The sequence below is a fragment of the Zootermopsis nevadensis genome, unplaced genomic scaffold (assembly GCF_977971745.1).
Source record: "Zootermopsis nevadensis isolate Lab colony 2312 unplaced genomic scaffold, Znev_1.0 Znev_ptg000021l, whole genome shotgun sequence".
Taxonomy (NCBI): Eukaryota; Metazoa; Arthropoda; class Insecta; order Blattodea; family Termopsidae; genus Zootermopsis; species Zootermopsis nevadensis.
Window position 1 is genome coordinate 4,237,519 of NW_028259153.1, and position 12,767 is coordinate 4,250,285.

General features: G+C 39.3%; 1 non-coding gene across 1 annotated transcript; it reads right to left on the minus strand.

Annotated features, from left to right (window-relative positions):
* Positions 1 to 993: 993 nt before the first annotated feature.
* Positions 994 to 1,066, minus strand: TRNAR-UCG (transfer RNA arginine (anticodon UCG)). Its single transcript has one exon. It is a non-coding gene; the product is annotated as a tRNA-Arg (tRNA).
* Between the last annotated feature and the right edge of the window lie 11,701 nt (positions 1,067 to 12,767).

Below are 12,767 nucleotides of genomic sequence, written 5' to 3' on the forward strand. Positions count from 1 at the left end.
TGCTAGCTGTGGGACGAGTGGGAAACTCACTTTGAGGACGCTCCTCGTACAAACAGCAACTAAACTCATGTATTTACGTAAGATAAAGCTTAAAACGTGTGACACACAATTTAGCTACCGGATGCCTTGACGGAGGACTCTTTGTGGTTTTACCGAGTCTCTCCATGTGAATTATACAGTGATGTAAAAGTCACGCGTTAAAATCCTGACACATATTCCATTCGTCTAAAAGAAGAGTACGATATCCAGTCGGTTTGACTACCACAGGAGAATTAATAAATATCAGAAAGTGGACATAACGTCAAATCGATTCTTCCGGGAAGTCTCTATAATTCTCAACATACATCGCAACTGAAAGATTATTGCGTTTTTAAAACAAAATAAGTCATGTAATTATGGTTTGCAGGCAAATATAGGCTTACGTTGCTCCACGAAAACACTTGTTTTAATCCACAGCCGAGGTCATCTCGTAACAATCATTTCAAGACCATCCAAAAGTGGATCCAACATGCTTATACTTCTCATATGGGATACCAGTCTGTCCTAGGATTTCTGATACCTGGGAAGTCCTGAGGATCATTAATGCAGTGGATTCCCGCATCATATGCCGTTGACCCATCCGGGTTCATCCGCCTTAAGGGGTGATTTCTCACCCCAAGGGCCTGATGGTGCCATGAATCTCTACCGGTTCATCCACCCTCCGAATAGGCTGTTGGCACGTGGTAGACGGCGACCACTCGGTCGGGGTTGTACTTGAAAATCTTACATTTCACTATGCGCGCGTCATCTTGTAGGGAATCAATGTACTACGCGTCAGAACCTCCGATAACAGCGCACAGCGGCAACTGGTGACGAAGTAACCAAGTTCGTATCACGTTTATTAAAGAACCATTTTCTACGCGGTGTCGTTTATCGGTGTCTTTTCAGCGTAAAATTGTTTAAAGTTCAAAAAAGATCAAAGATATAAAAATAGTTACAAAATAAAAAACTTAACGACCGTGACAGGACTCGAACCTGCAATCTTCGGATCCGAAGTCCGACGCCTTATCCATTAGGCCACACGGTCTATATACAAAACCTTGCCCTTTTCGAAACTTAACCACGTGTCACAATAGTTTCTTCGTCCGAGATTTGCTATCTTTTGATTATAAATTACTATAGTAAACTATCCTGCAAGTGAATATGTTTCGACTGCAGTTTTCATGATATGGAAGGTCGAAAATGAGTGGTAAGTAAGGATTCAGGTGACAACTTTCTTTGAAAATTCACAGAACACGGTGGAGAACTGGAAAAGTTGAACGCATGTCTCATCCTAGTGACGCTTCAGAAATATTTTTGGGTGTATCAGCTCGATTTACTGAGAGACTTTCCGATAGGCTTTATTCGTAACTTTCTGCTAATAAAATCTTTTACTTCTTCTCGGTCCGATGATCAGCTGCCGTGGATTTCAGATATTTCCTATCGCTTAGGACAATCTTAACCTCAAAATAGCCCAAGACTGATCCTTCCCAAATTATCGTTCATTTCTAACCGCATGTGTCATTGTCCAAGCGACTTAAAACATCTGTTAAGTGGCTCTAACTTATTCAGGAGGCATCTGGTTTAAATCATTGCAAGGGGGTCCGAAGCGGAGGGAGGGCAGGAGAACTGAAACTTCTAAGTGCGTACAGCGACATGATATTCAGCACGTGACTCACCCAACTACGTCGCCGAATAATTAGCTCTTTTGATTAGTAGGGGAGCCCAGGGCAGAACGGGGAACTTAATCTTTGGAGGCATGTGGAAGGGACCTTAACAAAGATAACACATGGAGGAACCTTGTGTAGATTTATTGTCAATTTGAAATTTATAACGAGTTATTAGTTTAGTTCTAAGAGTTACAGTTTTTTAAATATAATTTTTTTACAAAAATGTAACTTGCCCCATTTTGCACTGCAAGTTGTGAAAAATTTCGAAAATATAGTAGCAACATCCAACATGGTGATTATTTCAGAAACTGTAACCACAAAATGGCGCTGACTGACATAGGATAACCCTGTGCTGTATGCTAATGGTATTTCACCCGATCTCGATAGATCGCAACGCATTGCAGTCGAAATAAAGTCGATACCCCCTTCTACCCCGTGGTCCCCTACTCGGCAAATTTCGGGTTTAAGTTTAGACTCTGAGATTACCTATTCCAAGGCACTTCGTGGTTTTACTCAACACTTCCAGGCAAATACCAGGGTAGTACCAAGGCCACGAACGCTTTCCTTGACATCGTTTAAAATTAATCGTTCATTAATCATCCTATCACTAGACGCTGCGTAGTCTGAGCTACTGACAGCATCGTTAATGTAAACCAATAATATAGCGCCTCTGTCGACACGGCGTAGTTATATAACGTATAACCCGTCGCTAATAGATTCCATTAAAACAAACTAGAGCGTGATTTCTATCACTATTAACATAAAAATTGGAGACAGCGAATTCATGTGATGAAGATGCTAGAAAAATAAATAATAAAAACATTGTGAGAGGAATCAGCAAGAACATTTGGAAAGAATGCCTGAACACGGAATTTAGACCTGTTTTGTCAATTTTAACGCAAGTGAAATTCTACACCAGGGCTTAATAATTGTTATAATTCGAAATGAGCTTCACAGAAGTGATTTAGGCAGGGCACCGTTGAGAAAGAAATAAAACGTATTTTTGTTCAGCAAACTAGAAATCACAAAAAAAAGAATCCATAACAAAATTGCACGAATTAGAATAAATAATAAAGTTATTTTGCAGAAACCTACACCAAACTCATGAGAAATGTTTTTTCTAATTATTTATTTGATTCTGGTTGGTTTTCTCACGCATTTACATTATCATCAAACAAAATAAGAAACGAAACCCAGAATATCAAAAACGTGTTTAATTTTTGGTGTAATATACATTTTACTTATTTTCATTATTTATTACGTTTTTACCGTTTCAATTTATTTTCTACATGCCTACTTTGTATGAGAAATTGTCAATTGACAAAAGACTCTATTACTTATATCCTAGCCACGGTGGTCTAGCGGTTAGAACGCTGGCCTTGTAATCCTGGGGGTCTCGGGTTCGATTCCCGGCGGTGCCCGAATTTATAACTTGTGTTGGGCAAGGCCGTGGTCTAGGCTTCACGGAGTTTTCCTCCGGGGGCTTCCCCGGTTTCTCCGTGGCATCCCATTCACACACAGAAGAAGGCAATGGCAAACCACTTCTGGATCATCTGCCAAAAACGTATATGAATAGGTCCCAGTCCGAGAAAAGGATGGAAGGATCCTGTTCATACGGACCTGTCGTCAGACAGAACACTAAATAATAATAAGATGAGGTGGTCTACCGGTTAGAACGCTGGCCTTGTAATCCTTGGGGTCTCGGGTTCGATTCCCGGCGGTGCCCGAATTTATAACTTGTGTTGGGCAAGACCGTGGTCTAGGCAACACGGAGAGTTTTCCTCCGGGGGTTTCCCCGGTTTCTCCGTGGCATCCCAACAATTACTCCATTCACACACAGAAGAAGGCAATGGCAAACCACTTCTGGATCATCTGCCAAGATGACACTGACGTGGAGACCGTATTTTACACACCTCTAGTCTAAACGACCTTTGGGTTGGAAATTCCTTTCGCATGTTTCACTTTTCCTCTCACGCGAAAGAGGATCCACTATCACAAACGACGGTCTCAAAATGACAGCTCGTTCATCCTTCACATCACAACTGCAAAGTGTAACTGTCATTTGCTTCCTAAAACACAGCAGCGTCAAGATAGCATTCATAATGCTCCATTCTAGTTACATCCAGGAAATAGAAGAGTGCGTTCAATAGATTGGTTACAGTCCACAGTCCACTGTCATTTGAAACAGACATCATGGACATATATTTTTAGCAAATAGACCATTCTTTTAATACTACACCAGTTGATACTCTGAACTAAAATATTTGTCAAATAAAGCAGTATTTTTTTTATTTATTTAGTGTTCTGTCTGACGACAGGTCCATATGAACAAGATCCTTCCATCCTTTTCTCGGACTGGGACCTGTTCATATACGTTCTTGGCAGATGATCCAGAAGTGGTTTGCCATTGCCTTCTTCTGTGTGTGAATGGAGTAATTGTTGGGATGCCACGGAGAAACCGGGGAAGCCCCCGGAGGAAAACTCCGTGTTGCCTAGACCACGGCCTTGCCCAACACAAGTTATAAATCTGAGCACCACCGGGAATTGAACCCTGGACCCCAGGATTACAAGGCTAGTGTTCTGACAGCTCGAAGAATATAACAAGGATTAATACTTCCTACTGTTAATTTATTTTAAAAAGATGTCCTGAGATAAATATGTGATATACCCTCACAAGGAGGTCACTTTCTTTGCACGAAACAACAAACGATTATGTGCATTTGGATGTGCTAGAAAATAACGCTTTAAGCACCTTGAAGGGCGTGCTAACATTTCCTTGTAACATGGCGCATTATTCTATCTGATCCCATTAAATAAATATTTAAATTTTAAACACCGGTATTTGTCTGTAAAATGTATATTTTCACGATGGCATAAAACATCTTTCATATGGATCTGTAATGAATAGCAAGGAATTATTATACAGACGGCCATACACGCCAAACAGATGGAACAAGGTTTTGTTTAAACACGAACAAAAGTTTTATTACAAAAAAAACATAAAAAAATTAGCAAAAACTTTCGTCATTATCGCTGCCCACTGAATGTAAGACACGATTATGATAAAAAATTCTCTGAGTACAAAGATCAATCATTAAATAAATAAATGTCTACATTATGGCAGCCTTGTCTTCATCATCCTCTAACCTTCAGTTATTCGCTCTTATCTTTTATAATATTTTGATTCTAATGCAATTATTCTTGAAAATGTTGCAAGTTTCGACGTATTACAGCAAATGTGAATCCCAATTAAGACATCGGATGACAGCAATTCATCTAAATATTTTACAGTTCAGCTCCATTACAAAAATTAACTGGTTTATGCTGTTTAGGTACATAATCGATGTTCATTCCGAGATTCATACGATACCATACAATCTGTTCCTAAAATGAAGCGTCACTGAAAGTTTAAACAAGTGGTACATATACTTACCACCGTGCTTTAAAAGGGTTAAAATTATTTTGAAATTCATTCACATATGAAATAAGATTCAATCTTTACGGAACTCAAAATAATTTTATTACGAACTGAATTGTAGAAAATTTCAACTATAAGTAAGAATATAATCGATTAATCGATCCAATTAATAGTGGATGAGTGGATGGATAGGAAGATAAATGCGTGCGTAAAAGTCAAATGATTGTAGCCGATAACATGATGATATCGGAGAAACACTAGAGTTAACGGTAAAATTTTGAGATGAAACACAAGAACATTTCAGAGATAACTCGTCACAGCACTAGTTTGTGTACATGAATCTACAAATTTTCGAGTGTGTGGTCCGTGAACTGGATACTCTACATCAGTGTCAGCCCAACATGATCTGATGAGAGATAGATTGGAGAGGGTAATTAACCGTTCATAAAACTAACAGCCCAACATGCAGAGCACTGGACGGCCTCCTCAGAGACTCGGGCTCGTATTGATCTGTACCAGAACAACGCGACGCCACAAGCACGTACTAGGATTCGGACCGGGTCTCAACGCTCACCTGGTAGCCTACCGACAGGCGGCCAAATCACTTATTATTATTATTATTCAGTGTTCTGACTTACGACAGGTCCGTTGCTCTGCCCAAACAGAGCAGAACAAAGATTGCACATGGAACACAACCAATCCTGAGTAATTAATATTCACTGAATGTATTTTATGAAACCATAAGTTTTATTACTGTTTTCACAAGCTCTCGCCACAGGTCCCTAACCTACCTGAGGCACCTTAATCCAGTTCATACAATCAAACAATTAATATAAATTAATAATTATTTATTTTAATCCCTCTGATCACAATATTTAAAATTTCTTATAATTAAGATAATAAAATATCATTGACCCACACCTATTCGAAGACACTAGTACTTCTGGATATATCGGGACACTCACTCCTACACCTTCGCCCAAAAATGGAAAAACAAACGTAATGAAACATCACCAAAATACTACAGAAATCATAATTGAGTTTTAAGTTCTTAGATATATTTTACACCTGATGATGGTTTTATAAAAACCGAAACATGTTGTGTAAATGTTCCGAAATGTAAATCGATCAATCGATATGGAACATCAATGATATTTTATTATCTTAATTATAAGAAATTTTAAATATTGTGATCAGACGGATTAAAATAAATAATTGTTATAATATTCACAATATGACGCAATTACACTATCTTAATTAATATAAATATTATTCTCCCATCTCTGGTCGTTTTCGTGGTCTCTTACATTCAGATTTTCAGATCGAAATTTTGTACGAGTTTCTTGATTTCATTCCCCTAATAGCACGCGGTGAAGAGAACAATTTATGATGCTCGTTGTTATGCAGATTTCACCATCCTAGTTAGAAACATTGTTACGTCAGTCTGTGTTCTTCACATGCCGTCACAGATCCGTGCAAAGGAACATGTAATTTAGGTCTATAGTCTTGTAATCTTTGTGTTTCGCATACTAGGCGGGAGGGCAGAATATTCTAAACTGAACGTTGTGGTATTTATAGGATAAACACTGTTAACACAGTCCTTGGTTTAAATAGCTCTGAACTCAACCGAACAAGCTCTGGGCAGTGTTCACTTACTGGCTTGTGTTATGGCAATTATTCCAGTAAATTACAACAGGAAATTCCTTAAAAGATTCATTAGGTATAAAGTTTAAAGAAAAGATAAATAATATCAATTTCTGACCTGCAAAGACAGACTATGATTAGTAGGCTACTTCAAAGGTCGCAAATATTCTATGTACGAAATTCGGTTACCCTCACTGATACTTCATTAAATCTCTTCAGTCACACCAGACAAATATTTGTATCCTAAAATTGGCCACAACATGCATTTTTAATATCCTTCCGAAGTCGCAAGATACAGTCATCTTCCTTTAAAACTTTATGTAATATGAGTGAGACACGAGACCTGGTATATCCGAATCTTTCCACTTTTTATCTTGTCCGTCAATTCTTCTTCCACCTATTAAATATAAATCCGATTTCAGTTTTGGTATTTTTTTATCTAGCATTCGTTGTATCCGAAGTCTTCTTGCAAGCTGATGATTGGAAAATTGGGGTAGGGATAAATCTGTCGATATCTACAGTATCTGAACTTTAACTTTCCCGTTTACCTTGTAATTTCCAGAAGGCTCCTTCATCAGCGTGAATTATTCCCACATTTTTCTCAGTTAAACATGCTTGTTATTATAAAGTAGACTTATTACTTATTTCATTAATAGTTATTGGTCGAAATCTCTACACTTCACACATTATAAATGTGTTAAATTATCCAAAAATTCACAAATCCAAACACATGATTATTTTATATTGTAATGTAATCAGTGATTTCACATTGGGTTCTTTGTTTAAAGCACGAGACAGATTTATTTCACAACTGAATATTTCCTGTCTTTTCACGAATCGCAGTCCTGATTATCTGTTCTCTTCTACGTCTTAAAACTGTTCTTCCAGTCTCCAGATACCTGTCGGTTTACGCTCACTTCTGTGATTTGGCGATCACTTCGATGTCTTCTCAAGACAGTCACCTCCCAACTTCCACTGACTTCACAACTCCTTTGTCCTCGCTCGCTTGTTACTTCAGAATTGGGCTGGCTGGTTACGGCAATTCACGTTAAAAGTTCCAGAATTTGTTCAATAGAACGCTTCAAGAGTATCATTATCTGCCAGTAGATTCCTTAAGCACTCTTTGTGAATTAATTCAAAGGCCGGCTGTCGCTGTTACAAGAGATGAGGCTTTTGATAATGTGAATTACGAAGAATTTCCACCGCATTCTATTGATTCATACAAAATTTCATTTAGCATTCTTCAAGCATTTTCTGTCACAGTGGCCGCGCGGTCTGAGACGTGGGCCTTGTGCGCTTGGTCGATGGGACCGTGGGTTCGAATCCTACTCAAGCCATGGATGTTTGTCCGCGTTCTTCTGTGTTGTGCTGTCCTGTGTGCCTTGCGACTACTAAAAATCATTAATAAATCAGTAAAAAATCAGTAATTCAGTGAAAAGTTTTAATATATAACACCTGATGATGGCTATATATAGCCGAAACATGTAGTGTATGTTCCACATGTAAATCGAGTACTCGATAGGGAACGTAAAATGATAGTTTAATCTTTTAATAATATTATATTGTGATTGACGGCTAATTTTAATATATTTTAATACTAAAACCAAAAGTTAGCCTTCTCAAACCAGAAGCCACCAGAATAACTGGGCCCAACGAAACAGGTGTGATTTTTTTTTTTTTTTTATATATTCTGGAAGATTTCATGGATAACACAAGTTTCTAAATTCAGGAATGTACTTCATGGACGAAACTGGATTATCTGTTATCCAGACTTAAGTAACATTCTTGGACCGAAATGATACAAACGAGTAAGAACTTTGCCATTTTCATGGCCATGAGAACTGCTAAAAGTTTCGAGCCTCTATTTTCTACTTTTCCAAGACAAAGAATAAGTTCCATTTTGGAGAGAGAAGGTCCCAAAGGATCAATTTACCGGTGTCCCATAAATGGTTGTATAAACCAAGAAATATTAGTTGAAACATTTTTTAAAATTCTTAACATTACTCGAGAATAGCCGATTATTGTCAGTCACGGTTTCATAAAACTTTGAATACATTTTTTTCGGAACGAATTAATTATTTGTGTTGACGATCTCCCTCATATATCACATTGGCATAACTAACGCAAGGGTCCATCATCATAATGTGGTCACTGCAGTTCATTCTGAACCACAGAATGAAGATTATGATGCATGCTCTGAAACAGTGGAACACCAATGAAGAGTGTGATTGAAGAAACAGAACTGAAAATACGGGTAAGAAGGAACGAAGTAAATATGGCGGAATAATTACGTCCTAACCGAACATAGAGAACAGAACAATACAAGAAATAGTGGGTACACGAGGTAAGAAATATGTTTATGGTTCAGTTTCGTTATTAATTCATGTATCTTGGTTATTTTAAATTTAATTATTGGTGAATAAAATAGTTTTATAAGGTATTGTAGATGCGTCATATTGTGAATAGTATTAAAATATATAAATATTTAAAATAACCGTCAATCACAATAAAATTTAAATATTAAAAGATTAAAATATCATATTATGTTCCCTATCGAGTATTATTTTGTTTTCTATATTCATTTTCATTAATATTAAAACATTTACTTCACAGTCCATATACGAACTTCGACATCAATACGTAAATTAACATATTTGCGACCTGGGATACCACAACAAATGGTACTACAACGAATAGTGAATCAATATAAAGGACAAAACATCAGAAGAAAAATCATTAAAAGTCATTAAAATCGTAAAAAGTAATTCAGTAAAAAGTTTATATATAATACACCAGAAGATGGCTACTTTTAGCCGAAACATGTTGTGTAAGTTCCATATGTAAATCGAGTACTCGATAGGGAACATAATATGATATTTTAATCTTTTAATTTTATTGTGATTGACGGATATTTTAAATATTTATATATTTTAAAATAGTTTTATAAAGATTCTGACCGAAATTCATCATCCATCATTGTGTGCGGGATTACGCCATGAATGAGATGGAGAATACTACACAAAAACACTATTTCGAACTATAGTCCTCTGTCAAAAGTCTTAAATAGTAATGTGAAGTTATATTATACTGATTTTAAGAATATTGTCCAAAGTTTCTGGACGTAAACAGTTAGATTTCATTAGACACTGATCATTATTAGAATGGTTTACGATTATAGCAAGATGACCGAAGATAAACTATTTACGTCGGAAACATGTTGCCTACCAAAGTATAAATCAACATGACGTTTCAGAAAATCTTTAACTCATTTTCATTAGTACAGGAATACACTAAAACTGTGTCTTTCTCTTAACATAACCGCGAGCACAGGACTATTTAGCGGCAATCACAGACAGTAAGCTGATCGTGGCTTAGCTTTTCACTTGCTACATGTTGGTTCCACATGTTCTATCTACTGTAACCGTCCCTTTCCTTCCACCACACGTCACACTGCTTGTTTAGTATACTCGTAGTCGTAGCCTGGTTTGCTCATATGGTTACAGCTTCTTGACGTGGGATGTGTAAAGATACAGAAAGGGATTGTTGATCATGGTGTGAGGTTGTCGGTGAGCACGAGTTTCCGACTCCCTGGGAATATACGGGAATTAGAAGGTGGAGCAGGTTTCTGCACAAATGGATAACAAAGTCTTTCTGTGTTGCACTGATCGACGACACTTTATTTTTCCTTAATACGCGCAGGAACATATATATATTTTAAGCACTATTCACGGAGGCAGCTGGATGGCTCGGCTGTTCCTTTGTTCTTTCGTACGTTTGTTAAGAAAAACACCCCCGCTCGACCGAAGGACCAAAACTTTTTGAGAGCGCCCCGACCAACCAACCAACCAACCAAAAAGCTAACCGAGGGCGGAGGCCTGCGCAAGCGCAAGCATCGTCCCTACCTAGGTGACACCATTCCTGCACTCAAGGCGCATTGCTGGAAATGGTAAACGGTCTTAATATAAAAAAAAAAACGAAAATTTTTCTGACGCTAACAGGGTTACGCCGTGGCTGGAGCCTCGACCATTCAAACTGGGATCTGTTGCTGCTGATGGGAGGTTATCCCGTCAGGCAAGTTGTCCAAAGGAATTTGGTTGGTTGGATCTCTGGGGTTTGAACCCAGAGAGGGGGGGGCCGTTTCGGCTGAAGGCCTCTGCGGCGTGGGGGGAAGATCATTTCAGCTGATGGCCTCCACGATCGGGGGGGGAGGGTGGCGGGCCGTGCCCCTATTAAGTTATACCCTGGCATTCGCCTTACAACTGAGGAAAAGCACGGAAAACCTCAGTCAGGGTAGCCGAGTAGTCTAACCACTAGTTGTGCCGACTTGGCCGTCGTTTGGGGACGGCCTCGGCTGGCCTGCTGGACATCGGTCGCCCTCGGTTGCCCTTGGGCGACCTCTGGCAGCCCTCGTTCGGCACGAGTGCCTCCCGAGTTGCCGAACTAAGGGGTTCCCCACACCAGCTAACCTCGAGTCAAATCTCTCAGTCAGTGCTCTGGTGTGGTCGGCAAAGAGAGAGCGCCCCGCAACCACGATCGCGCTTAAATACCCCTGCATTACGTAATTTGTCATTGAATTTGGCTTAAAAGCTGCGACCTGATTCGTTCCTCCACAACGGCGGGAACGCGCCTTAAGCTGAGCTCAAAGTCAATTGGTCCATCGCAATGATGCGATGGTCGTAATGCAGTCATCACCCCGCATCTGGAAGGGATGCACACCATGTCTGGGGTGGCTTAAGTATTTTCTTTGTTTCTACTTCAGGCTCCCTTGGGACAGAAGGAAGGCCGAGGAGGGTGACCCGCAAATGGCCATCTGGGCCACATTCCTTCAACTCAATGTGTTCCACAAAGCCAAAATTAAGCATTCAGTCTAATTTAGGTGAAGTAAGGCGTTCCAGAAATCATGTAATTACACCTTCTTCGTTTTTCTTATAAGCCAGATCAACATGCCGAAGCCTGGTTTACCTTTCATCTCAAGGCTCAGTCAGTTCGGGAATTGAACCACAGACCTGGACTGGCACACTACTCAGCACTTTGCTCTCAAACAACCACGACTATGTTCTTATATCAGAATGAGATACGAAGTTGATAACCGGTATTAAGCGAAAATTATGTAAACATTTTTACTTGTTTAGATAGGAGACCGACAGATAAAGTATTATAACCCAAAAAGTAAATAAGTAAAGTTTTTCCCGCTATCCGCCATTTAGGCGCTTGGGGGGAGAGGTGGCATAGCTCCTACTCATTCTTGACCTCGGCACTAGATGGGGTGAGTGGTCAGCTTCACGCCCCGGCCGGAAAGGACCCCGGTACCCATTGGACAGGAGGCTGGGTGGGCCCCAGAATCGGTCTTGACGCAGAGACTAGACGAAAAAACCTCTGCCCCTGTCAGGGATCGAACATGGTAACAAACATTAAATAAATGTGACCCTTTTCTAACGTCTTTCCTATTATAATTTTGATTTATTACCAAGTACTAAACTTTGTCACACGAATATTGCATTAAACGTAGGAGTAATATAAGTCCATGACTGCTTATCAAATACATTTTTGTTTTTAACAAAAGATAGCAAACTGTACTGGGGTCTCGGGTTCGATTCCCGGCGGTGCCCGAATTTATAACTTGTGTTGGGCAAGGCCGTGGTCTAGGCAACACGGAGTTTTCCTCCGTGGCATCCCAACAATTACTCCATTCACACACACAGAAGAAGGCAATGGCAAACCACTTCTGGATCATCTGCCAAGAACGTATATGAACAGGTCCCAGTCCGAGAAAAGGATGGAAGGATCCTGTTCATATGGACCTGTCGTCAGACAGAACACTAAATAAATAAAATAATATAAACATAGACAAAAAATTGTGTGCCTTATTTTCAGCGGTGAAAATAATGTTTTTGTACTTCCTGTCGGAACGGTTCCGGGTCTGCCACTTTCACTCGTAAGTTTGTCAAACTAAAACTTTGCAACAGTAACCTTGGGTTACTCTGTTATAATTCTCTCATGCATCTTCGCGTGACCTT